A 20,029-nucleotide genomic window follows, 5' to 3' on the forward strand; every position below is an offset into this window, starting at 1 on the left:
AAGAACCCCACCCAAGAAAATAGAGGTATTATAACAAACAGAAGAAGTTTTAAAATAAGGACAATTGATATCTTCAGAGAGAGTTGAGAAGATCATTCATTCAAGAAAGAAAACAACTAGAAAGCATAAATGTTTAAAATATGATTATCAAAAATATAATTAGCAAAAGGACTAATTAGCAGAATGGAACAAAAGCATGGAACTGGAAAATTATTAAAGTGTAAAAGAAAGGTTCAGAGACATGAAGGATGCAATAAGAGATCAGAGAGGCTAGATGTAAGAAATAATCAAGAAGTTAAAAAAATCCCAAAGTCCTAGAAAAATATGTCTTCAGTTTAAAATGGCCCAACAAAGCAGGATGTTTGGCAAACTGATCCACCCTCCCAAATATCATCCTGCAATTTCAGAACACAATAAAAACTGACCAGTCAACTTTCAATAAGGAGAGACTTCACCTGTCTAGAAATCTATACTATTCTTAGAAATCAACAAATTGTGCAGATTAAAGAAAAAAAAAAAATTAAGGGCTTCCCTGGTGGCGCAGTGGTTAAGAAACCACCTGCCAATGAAGGTGACACGGGCTCGACCCTGGTCCAAGAAGATCTAGCATGCTGCGGAGCAGCTAAGCCCATGCGTGACAGCTACTGAACCTGCACTCTAGAGCCCGTAAGCCATAGCTACTGAGCCCATGAGCCACAACTACTGAGCCTGTGTGCCACAACTACTGAAGACCATGTGTCTAGAGCCTGTGCTCTGTAATACGAGAAGCCACCCACCACGATAAGAAGCCTGCCCACAACAATGAAGAGCAGCCTCCGCTCGCTACAACTAGAGAAAGCCTGCACACAGCAACAAAGACCCAACACAGCCAAAAATAAATAAATTAAAAGAAATAAATTTTTTAAAAATAGTAAGTTGCAGAAGATTTAGATTAACAAAATAAGCTTGATTTAGTGGAGGTATATAGAAATCTCTCCTGAATATACTTAAAGGAAAATATATTCTAAGTTTAGAAAGAAATCAACAAAATTTTATTTACTTTCTGAAGTTTTCAATAGTTGCTAATGGTTCAATACTATGCCCCCCAAAACCTTAAAATGCAGAAGTAAATGAAACACAATAAAGCTTAAAATATAATCAGCATAATCCTAGAAGATATGGAAACAAGAAAAAAGAATCTTATTCATAATTCAACACTTGAATAGCTCTTCTAGGGAGGAACACACACACACACACACACACACACACACACACACACACACACACACACTGACGTGTGCGTTATCTTTCCTAAAACATTCCTCAGGGAATACATTGTTCTCTTTGTCTTGATTCGGTTTCCTATACCAAAAGGGAATATTGCCACAAATAAATCCTACACAGAAACAAAATATTTATGATAAAGCAAGCCACTCAAAAAACAGCCAGGTTGGGCTTCCCTGGTGGTGCAGTGGTTGAGAGTCTGCCTGCCGATGCGGGGGATGCGGGTTCGTGCCCCGGTCCGGGAAGATCCCACATGCCGCGGAGCGGCTGGGCCCGTGAGCCATGGCCGCTGAGCCTGCATGTCTGGAGCCTGTGCTCCACAAACGGGAGGGGCCACAACAGTGAGAGGCCCGTGTACCTCAAAAAAAAAGAAAATAAGAGAAACTTTTCAAAGGCACAAAAGGAATGTAACTAGAAGTGACAGAAATGATTGACAAAATAATCAAATACAAAATGGAAAAACAATAGAAGGCTATAAGTTGGTACATTAACACTCAGCTACAGCCAATGGCTAGAAATCAGTATAAAGACAGTGATGTTGCCCTAAAAACTCTCACAAAAGGAAAGCATTTGTTATTAACCATTGTAAAGTGGGATGCTGCCCGCACAAGAAAGGTCTCAAGATAGGATTCTAACATTGTCCTTTCTATGTTCATCTTCCTGTAATCATTTAGTTCCACTTTAAAAACTTGGTGATATATCATGACCATAAAAACAAGAGTCTGTTTTCCCAGCAAGAGAAATCAACATTTGTTCCATCTTGCAACTGGATTCCCTACTCAGGCCCATAATTGGGAGAGAAGAAACAGGGTGGTGTGACCGTTCCAGTAGCAGCAACTCTTTACTGCATTTTCTTTCACTCCTTCCTTCAATGAGAATTGAATTTTGTATAAGGAAGGTCACCTGTCACCTTTCCTTAGACAGTTACATGATTCCACTTACCCAACTTTCAACATCCCTCCTCTACCCTCCCCCTCCCCTGGAGGATGCTGTGCTCTATGCCCCACCCCAGCATGTTTTACAAACACTCTTTATTCTGCAAACCATGTTCACCCGTGTTAAGAAATACGACTCTCTTCTTGTTAGTCCTCAGCTGAGGCTCCAAGCGCAGGGCTGGCATGATAAAATTTTGTTTTTAAAAGATTGAGGTAAGAATGGAACAGAAGGCAATTATCACAGAAAGCTGTCATTCCTGTACTCTCCTGGGGGTGCACTGACATTCCCTTTACAGGGAGTTGCACTGATTCTTCCCACGTGTACGTAGGTGCACTGATTCTTCCCACGTGTACGTAGGGATGGTGCATTCGAGAATCCGAGGAACTGGGCAGCTAACCGATAAGGGCTTTTGTTTATTTGGCAGAGTCAGAGGGATTTATTGTCTTTTAAAAGAAGAAATTAACCACAATGACGTCTGGTAGCTTACCTGTACTGTAGGGATAAAGACTGGCAGTTAAGACAAGGTATGAGTAAATGTTATGGCGAAGAGAAAAAACAGAAAGAAGATTGTCACACAATTTGCAATCTGTGGGCCCAGCTTACACATTTCTTCCTGTTTTCACTTAAACCCACTGCTTATAGCAGTGAGGCAGAGTAACTGAAAGAGTAAAAAGGGACAATTAATAAAGGAAACCTTACCTAAAGCTTTTCTGGTTTATTCAGAAAGATCTAGTTTTCAGGGTGAACACTTGGGTGTCAAGGATTATGAAGAACATTCTCCCTGGTATCTGTAAATGTACTGCTCTAAACACTACATAGATCAACTTCAGTGTATTTTTCTTTCACTTAGGAGAGAGAATCCATTTTGAGCACCTCTTTTGAAACAACTCAAAAAACTTATTTTCTACTATGGCATGAAACATCACTACACATGATTAAAATAGTAGTTAAATTCAGCAGAATTCACATTTATATCTAGGTTTATGCATCCATATTAGTAAACCTGAAAAATATTAAGGAAACTCTCAATCAAGAATGTCCAGCAATGTTCAGGGATGCACAGGAGACCTAAGGAGAATTAAACAGGTACAGTAGGTGTTTTTGTGCTGTTGCTCAGCCTATGATAAGCCCCTTCTTCGGAGAACTAATTACATCCACCAGGGAAGGACTTCAGTAGCCACGTGTAAAACATGTGACACTGCAACTCTGGCCACAGACGACTGGAACAAAATTAATGCATGATCCAAATCGGGCCAATCAGATTCTCTCTTCCCCAGGAATCTGTAGAGAAGGGATGTAAACTGAGGACAAGAGGACCAGTCAGTCAGTCATCTTCTTCTTGCCATGTGCATGGACAAAGAGATAAACCAGATCTTGGGAAAGACAAATGAAAGAGATGCAAAGAATGAAACATATGAATGAAATAGAGAAAAACAGACAGTACTACTTGGACTCCTGAAAACTTTCCATCTTTTCTTGCTGACAATCCTGTTTCCTTCACCCCCCACAGGTGTTGTTCTGCATCTCACTCCCCATTAAAATTCCTGTGTGTAATTCTTCATCTCAAAGTTTCTTTTTGATAATATGGAAACACAGACTTACAGTCTTCCAGGTATTATTTTACCCACTATTTACTACAAACAATATAGAGATCAACGTTGAGAAGCTCTTCAAATTGGACATTACTATTACATGGTCTATGTGTTTCACATTGAAAAGTTATGTTTCAAAAGCACAATAATCTTGATACACTAGAATATTTTGAATCACTTTAGACTGTTCAAAATTCAAAGGGAGAGTGTACTGCATTGAAATCTAAAAAATTAACAAGAAATTCTACTACATCTGAACTTAACTCCCTTATAACCACCTGTTGAAACACATATGAAACACATCATCTGGTAAGGCTTTCCAAAAATTAATCATCTAACTGTGAGAATATTACCTCAGAGAATATGGAGTTTCTGACTTTGTCTGAATGATAAAACACGAATTAAAGACCTCTGCTTCAAGATGCAGAGGGGTAAGACGTGGAGATCATCTTCATCCCCACAAATACATCAGAAATACATCTACACGTGGAACAACTCCTACAGAACACCTACTGAATGCTGGCAGAAGACCTCAGAACTCCCCAAAGGCAAGAAACTACCCACATACCTGGGTAGGGTGAAAGAAAAAAGAATAAACAGAGACAAAAGAATAGGGATGGGACCTGCACCTCTGGGAGGGAGCTGCAAAGGAGGAAATGTTTCCACACACTAGGAAGCCCCTTCACTGGCAGGGACGGTGGTGGGGGGTGGGAGGAAAGCTTCAGAGCCACAGAGGAGAGCGCAGCAACAGGGGTGCAGAAGGAAAAGCCGAGAGATTCCCACACAGAGGATCGGTGCCGACCAGCACTCACCAGCCTGAGAGGCTTGTCTGCTCATCCGCTGGGGTGGGTGGGGGCTTGGAGCTGAGGCTCGGCTTTGGAGAACAGATCCCAGGGAGAGGACTGGGGTTGGCTGCATGAACACAACCTAAGGGGGCTAGTACCCCACAGCTAGCTGGGAAGGAGTCCAGGAAAAATTCTGGAACTGTCTAAGAGTCAAGAGACCATTGTTTCAGGGTGCACAAAGAGAGGAGATTCAGAGAACTACCTAAACAAGCTTCAGAGACAGGCACAAGCCATGACTATCAACGCGGACCCCAGAGATGGGCATGAAACACTAACACTGCTTCTGCAGCCACCAAGAATCCTGTGCGCAAGCACAGGTCACTATCCACACCTCCCCTCCCAGGAGCCTGTGCAGCCTGCAGTCCCATGATCCAAGGACAACTTCCCTGGGAGAACACACAGTGTGCCCCAGGCTGTTGCAACGTCACGCCAGCCTCTGCTGCTGTAGTCTTGCCCCGCATTCCATACAGCTCCCTCCCCCTGGCCTGAGTGAGACAGAGCCCCCTAATCAGCCACTCCTTTAACGCTCTCCTGTCTGGGCAAAGAACAGATGCCAGAGGGTGACCTACATGCGAGGCGGGGCCAAATCCAAAGCTGAACCCGAGGAGCTGTGCAAAAAAAGAAGAGAAAGGGAATTTCTCTGTGCAGCCTCCGGAGTAGTGGATTAAATACCCACAATCAACTTGATGTACCCTGCATCTATGGAATACCTGAATAAACAATGAATCATCAAAAAATTGTGGCAGTGGACTTTGGAAACAAATGTAGACTTGGGGTTTGATGTATGTGACTGCCTTGTTTCTGATTTTTATGTTTATCTTAGTATAGTATTTAGTGCTTGATATCATTGGTGGATTTGTTTCTTGGTTTGGTTGTTCTCTTTTTTTATTACTTAAAAATTTTTTTCTTATTTTAATAAACTTTTTATTTTAATTATTTTATTTATTTGTTTATTTATTATTATTATTTTTCCCTATTCTTCTGAGCTGTGTGGCTGACAGGGTCTTGGTGCTCCAGCATGGTGTCGGGTCTGAGACTCTGAGGTGGCAGAGCCGAGTTCAGGACATCAGACCACCAGAGAAATTCCAGCCCCATGTAATATCAATCAGCGAGAGCTCTCCCAGAGATCTCCATCTCAATGCTAAGACCCAGCTCCACTCAATGGCCAGCAAGCTACAGTGCTGGATACCCCATGCCAAACAACTAATAAGGCAGGAACACAAACCCACCCATTAGCAGAGAGGCTGCCTAAAATCACACTAAGTTCACAAACACCCCAAAACACAGATGCCAGCCTGCTCACCAGAAAGACAAAATCCAGCCCTACCCACCAGAAAACAGGCACCAGTCCCCTCTACCAGGAAACCTACACAAGCCCCTGAACCAACCTTACCCACTGGGGGCAGATACCGAAAACAACGGGAAATACAAACCTGCAGCCTGTGAAAAGGAGACCCCAAACACAGTAAGTTTAACAGAATGAGAAGACAGAGAAATACACAGCAGATGAAGGAGCAAGGTAAAAACCCACCAGACCAAACAAATAAAGAGGAAATAGGCAGCCTAATTGAAAAAGAATTCAGAGTAATGATAGTAAAGATGATCCAAAATCTTGGAAATAGAATGGAGAAAATACAAGAAACGTTTAACAAGGACTAGAAGAACTAAAGAGCACACAAACAATAACAAACAACACAATAAATGAAATTAAAAATTCTCTAGAAGGAATCAATAGCAGAATAAACGAGGTTGAAGAACGGATAAGTGACCTGGAAGATAAAATAGTGGAAATAACTACCAAAGAGCAGAATAAAGAAAAAAGTATGAAAAGAACTGAGGACAGTCTTACAGACCTCTGGGACAATATTACACATACCAATGCTCAAATTATAGGGGTCCCAGAAGAAGAAGAGAAAAAGAAAGGGTCTGAGAAAACATTTGAAGAGATAATATTGAAAACTTCCCTAACATGGGAAAGGAAATAGTCAAGTCCAGGAAGCACAGAGTCCCATACAGGATAAATCCAAGGAGAAACACACCAAGACACCTATTTCTCAAACTATCAAAAATTAAATACAAAGAAAAAATATTAAAAGCAGCAAGGGAAAAGCAAAAAATAACATACAAGGGAATCCCCATAAGGTTAACAGCTGATCTTTCAGCAGAAACTCTACAAGCCAGAAGGGAGTGGCAGGACACATATAAAGCAATGAAAGGGAAAAACCTATAACCAAGATCACTCTACCCAGCAAGGATCTCATTCAGATGCGATAGAGAAATTAAAACCTTTACAGACAAGTAAAAGCTAAGAAAATTCAGCACCACCAAACCATCTTTACAACAAATGCTAACAAAACTTCTCTAGGCAGACAACACAAGAGAATGAAAAGACCTACAATAAAAAACCCAAAACAATTAAGAAAATGGTAATAGAAACATACATATTGATAATCACCTTAAATGTAAATGGATTAAATGCTCCAACCAAAGACATAGACTGGCTGAATGGATACAAAAACAAGACCTGTATATATGCTGTCTACAAGAGACCCACTTCAGATCTAGGAACACATACAGACTGAAAGTGAGGGGATGGAAAAAATATTTCATGCAAATGGAAATCAAAAGAAAGATGGAGTGGCAATGCTCACATCAGACAAAACAGACTTGAAAATAAAGACATTACAAGAGACAATGAAGGACACTACAAAATGATCAAGGGGTCAATCCAAGAAAAAGATAGTGATTGTAAATATTTATGTACCCAACATAGGAGCACCTCAAAACATAAGGCAAATGCTAACAGCCATAAAAGGGGAAATCAACAGTAACACAATCATAGTTGGGGACTTTAACATCCCACTTTCACCAATGGACAGATCATACAACATGAAAATAAATAAGGAAACACAAGCTTTAAATGACACATTAAATAAGATGGACTTAATTGATATTTATAGGACATTCCATCCAAAAACAACAGAATACACTTTCTTCTCAAGTGCTCACATAACATTTTCCAGAATAGACCATATATTAGGAGAGAAATCAGGCCTTGGTAAATTTAAGAAAATAGAAATCATATCATGAATTTTTTCCAACCACAATACTATGAGACTAAATATCAATTACAGGGAAAAAAAAACTGTAAAAAGTACAAATACTAGGAGGCTAAATAATATGCTACTAAATAACCAAGAGATTACTGAAGAAATCAAAGAGGAAATAAAAAAAAATACCTAGAAACAAATGACAATGAAAACACGACTACCCCAAACCTAGGGGATGCAGGGAAAAGCAGTTTTAAGAGGGAAATTGAAAAAGAAATGAAGGAAACAAAAGCAAAGATTAATAAAATTAAAAGTAACAAAAAGAATAAAATATCTAGGAATAAACCTATCTAAGGAGACAAAAGACCTGTACACAGAAAACTATAAGACACTGATGAAAGAAATTAAAGATGATACAAACGGATCGAGAGATATACCATGTTCTTGGATTGGAAGAATCAACATTGTGAAAATGACTATACTACCCAAAGCTATCTACAGATTCAATCCAATCCCTATCAAACTACCAACGGCATTTTTCATAGAACTAGAACAAAAAATTTCACAATTTGTATGGAAACACAGAAGACCCCGAATAGCCAAAGCAATCTTGAGAACGAAAAATGGAGCTGGAGGAATCAGATTCCTGGACTTCGGACTATACTACAAAGCTACATTAATCAAGACAGTATGGTACTGGCACAAAAACAAATATATATCAATGGAACAGGATAGAAAGTCCAGAGATAAATCCCCGCACATATGGTCACCTTATCTTTGATAAAAGAGGCAAGACTATACAGTGGAGAAAAGACAGCCTCTTCAATAAGTGGTGCTGGGAAAACTGGACAGCTATATGTAAAAGAATACAATTAGAACACTTCCTAACACCATATACAAAAATAAGCTCAAAATGTATTAAAGACCTAAATGGAGGCCAGACACTATAAAACTCTTAGAGGAAAACATAGGCAAAACACTCTATGACATAAATCACAGCAAGATCCTTTTTGACCCACCTGCTAGAGAAGTGGAAATAAAAACAAAAATAAACAAATGGGACCTAATGAAATTTAAAAGCTTTTGCACAGCAAAGAAAACCATAAACAAGACAAAAAGACCACCCTCAGAATGAGAGAAAATATTTGCACATGAAGCAACTGACAAAGGATTAATCTCCAAAATTTAAAAGCAGCTCATGCAGCTCAATATCAAAAAAACAAACAACCCTACCCCAAATGGGCAGAAGACCTAAATAGACATTTCTCCAAAGAAGATATACAGGTAGCCAACAAACACATGAAATGATGCTCAACATCACTAATCATTAGAGAAATGCAAATCAAAACTACAATGAGGTATCACCTCACACTGGTCAGAATGGCCATCATCCAAAACTCTGCAAACAATAAATGCTGGAGAGGGTGTGGAGAGAAGGGAACCCTCTTGCACTGTTGGTGGGAATGTAAATTGATATAGCCACTATGAGAATAGTATGAAGGTTCCTTAAAGAAGTAAAAACAGAAGTACCATATGACCCTGCAATCCAACTACTGGGCATATGCCGTGAGAAAAACATAATTCAAAAGAGTCATGTACCACAATGTTCATTGCAGCACTATTTACAATAGCTAGGATGTGGAAGCAACCTAAGTGTCCATTGACAGATGAATGGCTAAAGAAGATGTGGCACATATATACAATGGAAATTTACTCAGCCATAAAAAGAAATGAAATTGAGTTATTTGTAGTGAGGTGGATGGACGTAGAGTCTGTCATCTGAGTGAAGTAAGTCAGAAAAAGAAAAACAAATATTGAATGCTAACATATATATGGAATAAAAAAAAAAAAAAGGTTCTGGGCTTCCTGGTGGCGCAGTGGTTGAGAGTCCGCCTGCCGATGCAGGGGACGCGGGTTCGTGCCCCGGTCCGGGAGGATCCCACGTGCCGCGGAGAGGCTGGGCCCGTGAGCCATGGCCGCTGGGCCTGCGCGTCCGGAGCCTGTGCTCCGCAGTGGGAGGGGCCGCAGCAGTGAGAGGCCCACGTACCGCAAAAAAAAAAAAAAAAAAAAAAAAAGGTTCTGATGAACATAGGGGCAGGGCAGGAATAAAGACGTAGATGCAGAGAATGGACTGAAGGACAGGGGCAGGGGCACGTGTAAGATGGGATGAAGTGAGGGAGTTGCATTGACATATATACTCTACCAAATCTAAAATAGCTAGTGGGAAGCAGCCACATAGCACAGGGAGATCAGCTCTGTGCTTTGTGAACACCTAGAGGGGTGACCTCCCTATCCGGGAGGGTGGAAGGGAGATGCAAGAGGGAGGGGATATGGAATATATGTGTAAGTATAGCTGATTCACTTTGTTATACAGCAGAAACTAACAGAATATTGTAAAGCAATTATACTCCAATAAGGATGTTAAAAAAAACAGCTTTGGATTTTTAAGAGTGTAGAAAATCTCATATTTTCTTTGTTCTTCTCTTGGCAATTATAGTCTTTCCTGAAATCTGAGAGCTTGGAGAATTAATGCATTTTCAATTCAAACCTTGAAAACATCCATTTACGTCTCAGTGATTGAAATATATTGTGGCAGAAAATTCTCCTCCACTATCGAACACATTTTGTACAAGCAAAGGGAAAAGTCTTTAGACTCTATCAAAAACTCATGCAGTTAACCAAAAGTAATACGTTCATATTTTATTACTAATCAGTTGTACTCTAATAAGACTCCAAATGGACTATGGTTATCAAAAATGCTTAGTCTTTTTTGTAACTTCTGTCTCTTTGAGGGCTCAGAGAACTTTTAGCAGAATTAGAACCTTTACAAAGCTTTTAAAACAGCTTTGCTTTCCTTTAGGGGCAAAATACCATTTTTATATGCAATTCTTTGACATCACTGATGTCTTTGATAAGTGACATCATGGTAGAAGCTAAGAATACCATCTAAATTATTATTTTCCCTCTAGCATTTCATTGGATATAGGAGTCTGATTAATATTTAATCACCATAAATGTGAACATAATTCTATAGAAACTAATGTATTGTCCACTTTAAATACATCTGCCCCTTATTATAACAGATCAGTGGCCAACACATATGTTTCCTATAATAAGTGTGCAAAACAAAAGAATGCCCTAAGTCAGGAGAATATTAAGGAGAATTTAACAAGGGATGTCATTTCAATTCCCTATATCTGAAATGGGTTAAAGCTAGGTACTATATGAAGAAGAGTTGTAGATTGCTCTGACTTCTTCAATAGCCATTTTATTATTTGGAAAGCATATTAACCAATTTAGCCCAATAATTGAAATGTTGATGCACTCTCAGCCTTTTAGCTAAAGCAGAGCAATTACGGGTAGTGAAAGCTTTATCACAGCTTTGCAGTTTCCTGGCCTTTAAGCCTGTATCTCTATGGGTTTCTGGATGAGGTATCGTTTTAGTAGTTATGGGGCCCATTTAAACATTGTTGGATCAATTGTGACAACTGCCTGCTAAGCTGCCCTTTCCCCTCTCCTTCCTGACCTGTCGAGGTTTTTTTCACTGCTTCTCTGGGTCTTTCCTTGGGTTGAGATAAACACTGCTCTTGGCAAGATTTGGATTTCTTGAGCACCATTCTCATTGCTATGTCCTTTTGCTATTTGGATTGTTTATCCCAGGGATAAATTTATTTGTCAATCTTGCTTTATCTTGGATCGTAACATTACCCGGACTGGCACTTGACAACAGACCAGAAGTTCATTACCATGATCACGACAGAAGATATAGAGCCTCCACCTGTTTCTACACTGAGTAAATATTGGTCCTCGCAACAGGAACTGACCCATATGTGATGAATCGTTTAACAAATGAGTGGTTTGTATATTGCAGATACACTTGCCTGATTTGAGCCGCCTTGAATAAAGCTCTGTCTCAAGAGCTATGAAGTCTGAACCTCTTCCATAATGAGCCAATGAACCAATCTTTCATTTCATTTTATGCCATTTTAGATTTCCATAGGATTATTAAATAGCAGGTGTTCATTTTGCTATTTCTCTCCCAAAGAACCATCCCTCCACATACACATGCGCACAAGATGTATAAAGGCCAAAGAAAAGGAATTTTATTTTTGCCTGTAAATAGCTTTGATATATACGTTTTAAGAATTTTAATACAAATTCAACGTTTCCACCACTGTATCTTTAAAAGAAATCCCTTGAAAGTCAGTTGTCATTGATCCTTGGTTCCTTTCTTAGCGTCAGAAATTTTTAAATTCAATTTTATACAGAGATTTTATTCCTGCCTTTCAGTGAAGTACCAAATTTGCAAACCTCTTCAGCAGTCTCACTGAATTCACCCACAGCCATTTTGTGAGTGTTTGAACACTTACTTGTTACATGGACGCCCTCCGAGTGATACAGGAGACTTCTCCCCGCTGGGAGTGCAATGGTCCCTCCCTTGCACATCAAAAAAAAACCCAGTATGTTCAGCCTGTTGTCCCTTCTATTTTTCTATTACGTCACATTTACTTTTCTATCTCGGCTTCTTTAGCGAAAAATGAAATGAGTGGAGAAACTATTATTTCTCATCAACCTCGTTGGAAAAGCAGACATTTAAAACTGTTTCACTGACTGGGAGTATCCCTTTACTTCTCCTGTCAGATTTACCATCTTTATACAACCGTTTTCTGAGCATGATATGAAGCCTCGGAGGCTTGTGCTCAGACTGAACATCTGCTCCTGGTTGAAAGAGCCTCTTATTCTCGACATTTCCACCATCACCCCTAGGCAGAGAATCAGTGAGCACAGCCTCCTGCATATCTGTGGGGTAAGGGTAGGTCTTCCTCTGGCCAATAAAGCATAGTTCTGACAAAAGCCATTTATTCTAAAGTTCACACTGTTTTTCAGCTTCACGATCACCTCCCACCCTTTTTCGTGTACTTTAAGAAAAAAAAAGTTTATTGTACAAATGTTTGGGAAACACAGATAAGTATAAAAATAAAAACACCAATAGAAGATAACCATTGTGGTTCACAACCTCAAGTTTATCCTTCCAGAAATAAAATATAAGTGAATAAAATAAAAATAAAAATGTTTATTTTAAACATTGATATCACACTATACCACAGTTTTGAAAAAATGGTTTTTGTTCATTTAATACATTTCTATGTTTGTCTATGAGATTTTAGTGTCCATGTCATATTTCACTGTACAGATGTCCCTTAATTCCTTTAAACATTCCTTCGCTTTTGGACATTTAGATTTTCTTAAATCATTTGCTGTTATAGACAGAGAAGAGGTAATGTTGCAGTTTGGAAGTTCCTGTCACATATCCCTTTATAACTTTAAAGGATAAAGGATAAAACTAGGCTTTATAACTTTAAAGATGATTTTTGCCAAATTGATTTGTGATTAATGGTATTTTTTGTTCTGCTTGCTTGTGTACTCAATATTGCACACATGAATCTTTGGAGAAAGCGGAAGAAGTTAAAAGAGAAGGAAGGAAGAAAGAGAAAAGAGAAGAAAGGGTCATCACTGAGTGCTTCCTCTGTACCACATTCTGCTAAAAGCTTTCAACACTTGAAGTCATTTAACCTTTACCGTAAGCCCTGACTTGCCACCTTCTGTTGTATAATTATTAGTCCATTTGAAAGGTGATCAATTTGAGGAAAGAGAGGTTATGAAGACCACAGATTATACAGAGCTTGAGTACTTTTATACCAGAAAGCTGTGTAACCTTGCAACATTTGCTTAAGTTCTCAGAGACTTGATTGTCTCATTTATAAAATGAATGAGATGTTCAGATCTCTTCAAGTTCAAAGAGTCTGTGATCCTACGTTTAATAAAAAGAACGCTGCCATACCTTGGAGGTATCTTCACATTCCAATATGAGGATACTAGACAACTTAAGTAAGACTTACCGAAGAGGGACAAAAAACGTGTTCTGTATCATTAGCCAACACCCACCCTGAGGGTTTAACAAGATGAGGGTTGAAGAAGACAAAAGTGTGTCATCGAAGAAAGTCACGGATGTGCTGTGGCAGTGTGCCTCACATACCCCCTCCCCTCCAGCCGTGCCCCCGGCTATTGGGGAGGGCAGGGAAAAGAAGTCCTTTCCTTTGACCTTCAGTTACATGCAAGGAGCTTCCTGGGGGTGATGCAGAGTGGCCCTTTGGAAATTAGGATTTACAGGAAAATGGTGTCTCATTTTTGACAAGGTTCCTAGCTGAAACATTTTGCAGCAATGATGAAAAGGTAGGATTTGGGAAATGCCTGCAGTACCGCTGATAGCAGATCAAAAATGTGTGTGTGTGTTTCCCAAAGTCCCAAGGTGAAGCCTACTTGTAGCATCAGGCCCCTCGAGGTGGCTGCTCTCTTGCTCTCCGTACATCTCCTGAGAGACCAACCAGTGCCTGCTTCACCTACACCCTACGCATATGACTGACCTTCTGACATACTTGCTCCAGGCACCAGCAGGTGATTTTTCTTATCAAAGGGGTGGTGAGGGGTGTACCCCTCTGCTTCTTCCCCTGGTAACTGATGAGCCCACCTGATATCAATTCCCCCTGTAACTGGAAACCTCCTCCTCCCCCCAGGGATCAAAGACGGCCGCCATGTCCTGCCCACTGTCTGTCCCACAATGGGGTGTCGCTCCAGGATCTTGCTTCAGGTGTGTAAGATCCTCTTATCCACTAAACCATGGATGTCTCTCTTGCTGACTCCAGGCTCTTTCTTCAGTCTTGAAGCTGGGCAAGTACAGGGCTTGCAGGCCTGTGGGGTGCAGCCCAACACTACTATAGAGCAGTCTACCTGGGCAGGGTAAGGCTATGTCAGCAGAAAGAGGCCAGAGTAGGGGTGGGGGTGGGAGGACATTATAAGCAACCATTTGCAGGGGTGGCTCTTACCACATCAAGGGATTAATCTGGGTACTCAGGAAAGATGATCACAGGTGTCCCCACAAGATAAAATTTCAGCTTTAAATACCTGCCAAGGCCAAGAGAAACCAAGGTCAGATATCCTTAGTCCACCTTGCCCCTTACCTCTTCTCCCTACCTGCTTCCATTCTTGGAGGGTCAGGGCAGCCTACGGAGTGGGGGAGGGGTGGACACTTAAGAAAATAGAGAAGAAGCTGACCACGTGCTCACCACCCGGTAGGTTTCTGCAGCCGTAACCAAGCCAAGCTGGAAAAACAGAAAGAGGTTTGGAGTTTGGATTTCATATGGGACTGAACATGTTAATTACTGAAATGAAGTTATCTTAATATGCAAAAATGACTGGAAGATAGTCCATTATCTGAGAGTGACAAGATAAGTCAACAAATCTACTCAACTTCTTATCCAAAGAGTGGGGGGATGGGAAACTAGTGCCCTGAGCTGGATAAAAGAGGCAGACAGAGGGGAAAGAAAAGTTGCTTTCCTGTGGCACCCTAGGGAGTCCCACCTCTTTCCACAAATAGGTTGATTTAGAAGGTATCAAAGGGTGCAAAGCCCTCCTCAGCTTGAGCATAAATATACCTATTGCTAGTTTCAAAAAGTTCTGGACACGCCTGGGGAACTGGTGGTGTAGGCCCGCTGGCATCTCTTTATTAGGACACTCTCAGGAAGACAAAATATCTTGAAACGGGAAAACAGGCTTGACTCAGTGACAAAGCTCTATGCCTCAGGGTGAAGAGGTGATTCTGATATGGCATTTATCAAAGGGATTCTTTTACTGCCCTCTCTAGACTCCTGTAGTATATAAGAAGAGAATGAAAGAGCAGGCTGTATAAAAATGAAAGATGTGTCTCCAAAGATTCCTTTCCTTCCTGCCCTCGCCATGGTTCACTGTGACTGGAGTATATACTTCTTGGCCACGTGACTTGTTTGGGCCAATAGCATATGGATGAAAGTTACAGTGTTTTCTGAGGCCTTATAAGGCATCATTTATTTCCATTCAGTACTCGAGCTTCTGCCGTTTCCATAAGAACCTATGTCTGAACGCAACCTGCAGCCTAAGCCCAGGCAATGCTACTCGAGCCCAGCAGAGCCACAGCCATCCCATGAATCCAAAAGTAAAGATTCAACACTGATTTTTGTCAGCCACACATAGTTTGGTGTTATTTGTTGGGCAGCATTGTCACAGTGAGAAAAAAACCGATTGATACAAGCAATTTCTATTAAAATGCAGTCGGACGCCGGGGCATATAAAACACTGGAGTTCGAAGGATGTATTCACCCCTTATTTTGCTACTGAACACTCAGAGTTGTAGCACCTTTAGTGATTCAGGGCAACAGAAGTGACAGTAGGACCTGGGAGAGACAACAGTGCCTGTTGCCTAGAAACGGGTGGCAACGGCCATGCTCTCACAGGTACTGAGTGGAGATAGTAGTCGGAATTTCTGTATGGAGATGCTTGATAGGCCCACAGGAGGTGGGAGAGGGGAGGACAACTTCACAGCTCCACACTGTGGCAGACCATGCTTGTGCAGGACCGGGTGTGATCACATCCTGTGATCTCCCCAAAAGACATGTGGTCCTGTAATACCAGTCAGAGCCAGAAACAAAGAAATCCAGGTTCCATCATTGAAATGGACTTTCATTGAAAACATCAAATCCTCGAACAAAGGCAAAAAAAAGGCCCCAAAGAGTGGTGGGAAAACTGGTACTTTTGATGATAGGATAGAGATTCCAAATTTCAACAAGGTGAAAACATGAGATGAAATCAACAAAATGAAATGTATGAGGATAAATGTAAAACTTTGCATTGTGATTCAGGAAATCTGATGTCCAGATTCAGACAAAGGGACGGAGATTAAGAGAAAAAGTGCAGGACATGTTATATGTTAAGCCCATTTGATTTACAGAAAAGCTAATGCAATCTTATATTGTATTAATAAAAGTGTAATGTCCAGATGAAAGATGGGATAGTTTCTCTGGACTCGGCACTGAATATAGTGTATGGGCTCAGTTACATTAAATTCTGTCAGCATTTATCCATCTGCTTCGTGGGTATCATTCAGCTGGATATGGCATTTTGAGAGTGTACAGTGATGCAAAGGAATGGCTCCAAAGCACTACAGTGAGGAAGGTGAGGGTTCTGGAAGCTGCAACATAAAAGGCACTCCTGAAGGATAAAGAGGTGTTTAACCTGAAAAGAGATGACTTCAGGGAGTTAATGAGAAGTTAATGAGAGTTATTTTCAAATGTCTGAAATGCTATTCTTCGAAAGAATGAATAAGCTTATTTTATGAGACTCCATAGAACAAAGCCAAGGCCAGCGAGTGGATGGTATAGAGTCACTTTTTTTTTTTTTTTTTTTTTTTTTTTTTTGCGGTACGCGGGCCACTCACCGCTGTGGCCTCTCCCGCTGCGGAGCACAGGCTCCGGACGCGCAGGCTCAGCGGCCATGGCTCACGGGCCCAGCCGCTTCGCGGCACGTGGGATCCTCCCGGACCGGGGCACGAACCCGTGTCCCCTGCATCGGCAGGCGGACCCTCAACCACTGCGCCACCAGGGAAGCCCTAGAGTCACATTTTGATGCAATGTAAAGGGAACATTTACAATTAGGACTATTGAAAAAATAAAATTGGCTCTCTTGCAAAGGAACGAAGCTTACATTCCTAGAGGTATATAAGCAGGGGTGTAAAGTGACCACGTGACAAAGGGATTTCAGTTTGGGGTTCTATTTCTCTCTCTCTCCAAAACTCTATCGATCTGTGAAGGCTTCTGATAATTTACCACTTACTCAGCAGTAAAACAATCTTCATAGAATCCCTCTGCTTTATCATCCAGAGGGGCATATGTGAGAAGCAATCTATATAAGAATTTTCCCACATTTACAAGAGCTTAACTTGCCCACATGATACTTTCTTACGTGCCTTTTGGAAAAGTGAGCTCAGAAACAGCTGAGGTAATGTTTCGAGGACATGTGTATATGAGCTTGCCCCTTGCTCACACATTCGTGATACTGCGTAGATGGTTGCGTCTGTCGATAAATAGAGACAGATGGAGAGAGAGAAGCAAGAAAAGAGAGAGCAACAGAGAAAGAAAGGAGAGACAGACAGACAGACAGACAGACAGAGGGAGAATGTGGCCAAGAGGGTAAAAATTGCTGTTTAAATCTGCACATAACTAGAGTCCCCATCGTCTAGGAGAATGAGATCGTTTTCTCCCTTTGGGACACTGTGTGTTCAGAAAAACTCCTTCCTACATATAAAAAGTGAAGCACTCCGGCACAGTCCATCAGCCAGATAAGTTAAACAAAAGTTACTGAATTGTTTAGCAGAATATATGTAAGACGAAGTTTAAGCATCATCATACATGATGAAGGGTCTAAGGAGGAAGAGGGAGAAGAAAATGCCCAACAAGATGACTGGATGCAGTGGTTCTCCCTCTGTGGGTGAAGCCAGGGAGATGAGCAGAGAACAGGGACATCCAAGAGGCAGCTGGGGCATTAACGAACTAATTATTCTTGAGTTACTTCCAAAACACCAGCATAAGTTGGCTGCACGTGCAGTCTTGTGAGGATGGACCTTTGAAAGGTGAAACGATCTGGGAGGTGTCCAGTGTGGGTCAATGCTAGGCCTGAAGGTAACAGAATGCCCGAGAGTTGAGAGTCTGGCAGACACTAAAAGTAGAGCAAGAGGAGACAATGATAAATTTAAATCTTACAAAGAACCCCGAAATATTAAGACGGAAACAGAATTTCTTACAGGGTTTCCTAGTCTTGTGATGGAAGTTGGAGCAGTTTTACTTAAATCCTGATGGTCAAGGTCATCCCTGGAGACTATCTGCAAATGAGCTGACAAGTCTGGCAGGCTTTCCTAAACTCAATGTATGAATGAATAATAAAGAAACAAAATTATCAGCATCCACTTTGGAACAGTTTGTAGGCTTAAATTTATTATTAATGCATTGTTAATAAACAACAAGTAAATGAAGAAAACCCAATAAATGCCATTCATATTTTTGAGGACTTTGCTGGTTAAGAAAATTATTAAAAAATAAATGAAAATTGGTGCAGCCATTAGGAAAAACAGTATAGAGTTTCCCTCCAAAATTAAAAATAGAACTACCATATGATCCGGCAATTCCACTTTTGGGTTTATCTGGAAAAAATGAAAACACTAACTCAAAAAGATGCATGCACCCCCATGTTACTGCAGCATTATTCACTGTAGCCGAGACATGAAAGTAACCCGTGTCCACTGATGGATGAATGGATAAAGAAAATGTATGTTTCTATGCTATACGTGTATAGACACACACACAACGTAATATTATTCAACCACAAAAAATGAAGGAAATCTTGCCATTTGTGACAATATGGATGGACTTGGAGGGGATTATGTTTAGTGAAATAAGTCAGAGAAAGACAAATGCTGTATGCTCTCACTTATATGTGGAATCTAAATAAAAACAAAAAAACAAACTCATAGATACAGAGAAGAGATTGATGGTTGCCAGAGGTGGGGTGGGGGAGTGGGAGATGGACAAAATAGGTGCACAGGGTCAAAAGGTACAAACCTCCAGTTGTAAAATAAATGTCATGGGAATGTAAGGTACAGCATGGTGACTATAGTTAATAATACTGTATTGTAGTTTTGAAATTTGCTAACAGAATAGATCTTAAAAGTTCTTATCATAAGAAAAATAGATTTGTAACTATGTGAGGCGATGAATGTTAACTAGACTTATTGTGGTGATCATGTAGCAATATACACCAATATGGAATCATTGTGTTGTACCCCCAAACTAATATAATGTTACATGTCAATTATATCTCAATTTAAAAAAATTTTTAATAAATAAACAAATAATTGGATCATCTAAGGAAGAAGTGGCCTGAGAAGTTGATATTCAATATTCTGCAAATGGGTAAACAGAACCCCTAAAAATGCAACACGGACTTTGGGACTTCACAGTGGTGTTTTCTTTCTCTCCCTCTCTCTCTCCCTCTCTCCCTCCCTCCTTAACTCCCTTCCTCTCTTCCTTCCTTCCTGCCTTCCTTCCTCTACAAATATAATGGATATTTGAGAAAGATTCAAACAATAAAGAAGCATATATTGAAAAAAGGAGACTTTCTCTCTGCCCACCTCATATCACCCCCAGAGGTAATCTCGCAATATTTAGAGTCTACCTAGAATCCTTCCATATCATCTCAGCTCAGGCCACTGTAACAAAATACCCCAGACTGGAAGGCTTAAACAACAGATATTTATTTGTCACAGTTCTGAAGGCTGGGAAGTCTGAGATCAGGGTGCCAGCATGGCTGGTTTCTGGTGAGTACCGTCTTCCTGGCTTGCAGATGGCCAATTTCTGACTGTTTCCTCCACAATAGAGGGTGAGGGGGCAGAGGTTCTGGTCTGTTTTATAAAGACACTAAT

The sequence above is a fragment of the Kogia breviceps genome, chromosome 5 (genome assembly GCF_026419965.1).
Source record: "Kogia breviceps isolate mKogBre1 chromosome 5, mKogBre1 haplotype 1, whole genome shotgun sequence".
Classification (NCBI taxonomy): Eukaryota; Metazoa; Chordata; class Mammalia; order Artiodactyla; family Physeteridae; genus Kogia; species Kogia breviceps.